At 45.8% G+C, this 6,241-nt stretch overlaps 1 pseudogene across 1 annotated transcript; it reads right to left on the minus strand.

Annotated features, from left to right (window-relative positions):
- Positions 1-3,245: 3,245 nt before the first annotated feature.
- On the minus strand, positions 3,246-3,711 carry LOC310697781 (transmembrane protein 256 homolog; annotated as a pseudogene). The gene has a single exon. The product of its transcript is annotated as a transmembrane protein 256 homolog (transcript).
- Between the last annotated feature and the right edge of the window lie 2,530 nt (positions 3,712-6,241).

A 6,241-nucleotide genomic window follows, 5' to 3' on the forward strand; every position in this document is an offset into this window, starting at 1 on the left:
ACCCACATTTGAAATTTAATAAAGTTGTGGCCAATTTAATCCCATAGCACGTTGTCTTGAGTCGTTATTCCACATGACGGGGGGACCGTGCAGGATCTGGGGACTCCGCCTGTCCACGCAATGCCAACTTTCCCCACTTAGGCAAGTTAGAACCAGGGCTTTTTCTCAGCTGGAACTTGCTCGAACAGATCCAGCACCTCTCAGGTGGGCACCATTAGAGAACAAGGGAAGTGTTTGTGAATTCTGGCACTTTTTAAAAAATAGAAAAAATATTAAACGCGTAACAAAACATGAAGCTGAAATATATTGACCAGACACAATTTCAACGAGTAACAGGTTTTTTTTAATAATTCACATATGTAGTAAAAAGGTGCCATCATGCCATTCTGTGAGCTATGGTAAAATAGCATGCATATCTGCAGCAAAGCAAAAGGGAAAAGTGCCCCATTTCTGCTTTCAGTTGTATATTAGGAATCAGTTTTGTGATCTTTATGATACAAAAAGCTAACCATTTTTTTTAAGCAGCAACCCAAATATAACTATGAAACAAAAGGTATCAAGAACTATACAACCACTACACCTCATTCGGATGCTGTGCCAATGAAGTAGTTCATTTATTAACTTATTAAAAGAAAAGCCACTCCTAATATATTTTCCCTTTTTATGTTTTAAAGTAATTTTTGTTGAGTTTTCCATTAAATCATATTCACATTTTGTTACATAATTCTATGACTTAATATATAAGAGCATCGACCTCTTTCTGACTTCCACATAACTTTCCATATTCTTCGCATTTCTATAAGCACTTATTTACCCTTTGTCAAATTATAATATTTCACCTTATTATCGGTAAATCAGTTCCTTATAGTTACATTACAAAACATTTCAATTCAAGCCTACAAACGTTTTCAAATGTTTACAATTTTCTTTCATAAATGTGTTCCAGTCCTTTGGAAACAGTTCGTCACGCTGATTCCGGATTATGTCTTCGAACTCCATCATCTTGAGCTGCCAGTCTTCCAGTGTTGGAAGTTCCTGCTGCTTCCATTTCTGAGCCAGAAGTGTCCTTGCAGCCATTGTGGCATACATAAACATGTTTACATCACTTTTATGTATTTCCTCACCAATTAAGCCTAATAGAAATGCCTCTGGTTTTTTATTAAAATTATATTTCAAAACCTTTTTTAACTCGTATATTATGTCCCAGAAGGCTTTCACTTTAGAACAAGTCCACCACAGATGGAGGAAGTTCCCCTCCTTCTCCTTACACTTCCACCAATTTTTGTCTTGATTTCTATACATCTTAGCAAGTTTGGCATGTCTAATATACCATTGATACATCATCTTAAATATATTTTCTTTGAGTGACACACATGCTGTGAATTTAATTGTTTCGGTCCACAGTTTTCTCCACCTTTTAAAATCAATATTGTGCCCTAAATCCTGGGCCCACCTAATCAGAACACTTTTTACCTCTTCATCCTTTGTGTGCCACTCCAGTAGTAACTGATACATTTCCGACAGTATTTTCATTTTACTACCCAGCAATTCTGTCTCCAATTTAGATTTGCTACTTCCAAATCCGTTTCTTTTATTATCCTCTCTAAACACATCTTGTAACAATCGGTTACCTTTCCTCTTAGTTCTTCGAATGTCTTTAACTTTGTTTTATTATCACTTCCATCAGCAAGTCTTTGTATGTCGCCCATTCAGTTCCCATATTTATTTATTTTTTTGACTGCAAAAGCCTCCAGAGGTGAGAGCCACCTCGGAGTTTTGCATTCCAATAATGTTTTATGTCTGCTCCACACCTCATACAATGATTTTCTAATAGTATGGTTCAAAAACCCTCTGTGCATTCTGACCATTCTGACCACAGGTAGGCGTGCCACGCGAATCTGTTGTCAAATCCCTCCAAATCCAATATATCTGAATTATCTAAGGTTATCCTGGGTGGCGCTGTGGGTAAAACCTCAGTGCCTAGGACTTGCCGATCGCATGGTCGGCGGTTCGAATCCCCGCGGCGGGGTGAGCTCCCGTCGTTCGGTCCCAGCTCCTGCCCACCTAGCAGTTCGAAAGCACCCTTAAGTGCAAGTAGATAAATAGGTACCGCTTTACAGCGGGAAGGTAAACAGCGTTTCCGTGTGCTGCTCTGGTGGTTCACCAGAGCAGCTTCGTCACGCTGGCCACGTGACCCGGAAGTGTCTGCGGACAGCGCTGGCTCCCGGCCTCTAGAGTGAGATGAGCGCACAACCCTAGAGTCTGTCAAGACTGGCCCGTATGGGCAGGGGTACCTTTACCTTTTACCTTATCCATTCTCTCAACCAACAAAAACACGCCGCCTTGTGGTAAATTTTTAGATCTGGCAGGGAAAAACCGCCTCTTTCTTTTGCATCTGTCAATATTTTATACTCAATTCTTGGCTTTTTAACCTGCTAGATAAATTTAGACAATCTTCTTTGCCATACATTAAATTGTTTTGTTCCACTGATAACCGGAATTGTCTGAAATCAAAACAGCAGTCTCAGTAACACGTTCATTTTGATAGTTGAGAATCTACCCATCATTGATAATTTCATTCTTATATATACTTATATTCTTTTGAGCCTACACCAATCCCCTTTATTTCTTTTGTTGCTTCTATTTTCCTCAACAGGACCTCTAGTATTGTTATAAATAACAATGGCGATAGCGGGCACCCCTGTCTGGTTCCCTTTGTTATCTCAATTTTGTCTGTGAAGTTATTATTAACTATCAATTTAGCATATTGTTCCGAATAAATAGCCCGAATACCATTTAAACGTTTTTCACCGATATCCATAAATTCTAAATTTCTTTTCATAAAATGCCAAGACACATTATCAATTTTTTTTTCAGCATCCAGAAACATTGGGGCGGCTTGTTTGTCTCTCCTGGAGTCCAGATATTCCATTATATCAATTATATTTCTTTCTCTCCCCCCCCCCACGGAATAAATTTATTCACAGGAAAAAAAGGTGCGTGGGTTTTTTAAAAAGTGAAATCACTCTCATCATTTATTAAGTTAAAAAACAGCAATTGAAAAGCACCGATCAGACATTGCATTTCGAAGCCTCCATCGCAAACTCAAATCTGGTTGCAATTTTTTGGGGGGAGGGGAAGGATCTTGGCTTTTTAAAAAGGGATTCGGCATTCGGGGAATTCCAAGATGCAGGATAGAGACGCATTCGGGGTGGGCTAAAGACCTCAAGGGGTCCCACTCTGACATTTGGAAATCTCTCCTCTCCTAGGGCTCCCTTCTGGCTAGCCTAAGGGAGGAGGGAGGGGCGGGGCTGGCTGCCCTGGCGTTGGGAGATGGGGGCCACATGGGGAGAGAACGGGGTGTCAAGGGGCCATGGCGATCCAGCCGAGGATGAGGAGGGAACCACCATACGGGGCTGCCTTGGTCAGGATCGGGTCCCCTGTCACGGCGTGGTAATACAGGGCGCCAGAGAACATCCCCATGCCCAGAGACAGGATGCTGCCGGCCATCATGGGATAGCGGCAGTGGGGCACAGCCAGGAGGGCCAGGCTGTGGAGGAAGTGGTATTTGTTGGCCATCTCGTAGAGCTCTTTCAAGTCGTCATCTCGGTCGCTGCGACGGAAATCGTGAGCCCCGTAGGCGGCCGCCCCGACGGCTGCAGCCCCGCTCAGCGCAACAAGCCGTCAGAAAAACGCCCCGGCGCCCGACATATCAATTATATTTCTAACATTGTCCTTCATCTGTCTACCAGGTAGAAATCCAGTTTGGTTCTTTCCAATCTCCTCTCCAAATACATTTTTAAGTCTATTGGCCAATATACTGGCAAATAATTTGTAATCATTATTTAGGAGCGAGATTGGCCTATAATTTTTCACCTGCCTTATGTCCGTGTCTTGTTTGGGAATTAGTGCAATATGGGCTTCTTTCCAAGTAATATATTTTCTTTTTTTAAGAGGAAAAACACATTGGTTTAAAACGTTATATATTTCCAGCCTGATGTGTTGTTGTTTTTGAAGCCAAATTCAATGGAAATGCATTGTTTGAAGAGTGAATAGATGTATATGCAGAATATGTAAACGTGCACTGTGAAAGCTTTGTAATATTACTTTTGTGATTTTGGGTAATGTCAGGGAACTGCCATCGGAGGGACAGGTGGTGGAGGGGCTCAGGGAGGAAGGAAGAGACTCAACAGCTGAAGCAGGAACCAGCAGGGGGAGGAGTGGATCTCTGAGGGAATGCGAGCAGGAGGGAGGGCTCAGAGATGCTTCCAGCGAGAACAGTGGGGAGGTATCTGAAGCTCCCATAGGGAGACCCACGCCTCGCCGGAAACTGTCACGCCGTGAGTCCAGAAGGCGGGTTTCCGTTAAGGAGCTCTTATGTTGGAGACGATTCCGAAAACAACCACTGTCGGAATCTACAAGTGACTAGGGCAGACATGTTTGTGGAGCTCTGTCACACACAGAGGTTTGTGGAGTGGCACAAACTCTGAGGGAGCACGATTTTACGCACAAGCAGCTAATCATCCCATCACAGCATTCCGACAGTCTTTGTAAGCTGTTTGTGCAGGAGCAGGCATCATGAGCGACCCAGCCGGAACCGAAGGAGCAGGGGTTGGAGCTGGTCCAAGCTTGGAAGAAAGGTACCGAGCGTTGGAAATCCAACTTGCGCTGCAGACGGCGAGGCTTGAGGAGAGAAGGGCTCAGGATGCAGACAAGAAGGGGAGAGCCACCCAGTTCACCAGAAAGGTACCAGGATTGGTGCAGAAGTTTGGGGGGGACCCCAAGGACTACCATGCCTTTAGGACAGAGATGCAATATGCCCTTAATGTGCAGTTTGATGAATTCCCTGATGAGGAATCGCGAGTTGCTTTCGTGATTGGGCATCTTGAGAGGGGGGCAAGGGACTGGGTTCGACCCCTGATGGCAACGCACAATGACGTCCTAAAGGACACCATGAAGTTCTTTCGTGCAATGGATATCATGTTTTCCAGTGATATTGAGGAGGGAGTGGTGCGCAGACAGCTAATGGCTTGCAACCACGGGAGCAGATCTGTCCGTGAGTACTGGACTGAGTTTACCATGCTGGTTCACAGATTGGGGTGGGATTTATCGGCGGCACCCATTCAGATGCTATTTGAAGAAGGTCTTTCTTCGGCTGTGAAAGACGAACTGTCCCGGAGCCCCAGGGCGGGGTCTATGGATCAGCTGACCAAATCTGCGCTGACCATAGGAGCGCGCCAGGAGGCAAGAGCCTTGGAGAGGCGGGAAGGTAAAGGGGAACGTTGGAAGGAGTTCCGCATTCCAGACATTCCTGAGCCAGCTTTCCCGCCGGCAGAGCCGATGGAAATCGGAACAGCGCGCGCGCGCGCAGTTTCAAAGCCCAGCGAAGGGGGTAGGAAGGAGGGAAAAGGCGCCCGGAAATGCTATCTCTGCCAACAGCCAGGTCACTTTGCCAGAGTCTGCCCCCAGAGGAAGGAATGGCAAGGAATGGTGGGAGCTGTTGAGGGAGGAGTGGAAGAGATATCGGAGCAAGTAAAAGCCAACGCCTGGCTGCCACCGTCAGGGCACAGCAGCCAGGCCAAAGAGCAGTGAAAGTGCCCACGCCAGAACCCCCCAAACCTGCCCTAGTGATAGAGGTGTCACTAGAGTTGCAAAACGGATACCCTCTGAAGATTAAGGCGCTGTTGGACTCAGGCAGCTCCTGCAATTTCATGAGCAAGGAGTTTGCAGCTGAACACCAGATACAGACGATCCCTTTAAGCAACCCCCTACAGGTGACCACGATCGATGGCAGGGAGCTGTTGGGAGGGGAAGTCAGCTTGCAGACCGTCCCAATGACAATGAAGGTGGCAAGGCACACGGAACTGATAGCGTTTAATGTGGCTACCTTGGGAGGGGCTCCCATTATTTTGGGGATGAGCTGGCTGGCGTTACATGATCCACTGGTGGGCTGGCATCAGAGAGTGGTTTCCTTTGGTTCCGCACATTGCTTAGAACACTGCAGGGAGGGAAAGGGTTCAGCAGGAGCCCAAGCTACCCTAGCAGGGACGGAAGTAACGGAGAAAGTGAAGGTACCACAACAATACGCAGATCTTAGCGACGTGTTCAGCGAAAGGGAAGCTGACCAACTACCCCCACATAGACCCTTTGATTGTCAAATCAATTTACTCCCTGGGGCACAGCTTCCTGTAGGCAAGTTGTATGCCATGTCAGACAGAGAAATGCAGGAGTTACGAGAATT

This window comes from Podarcis liolepis, assembly GCF_965112155.1.
Source record: "Podarcis liolepis genome assembly, chromosome: W".
Taxonomy (NCBI): Eukaryota; Metazoa; Chordata; class Lepidosauria; order Squamata; family Lacertidae; genus Podarcis; species Podarcis liolepis.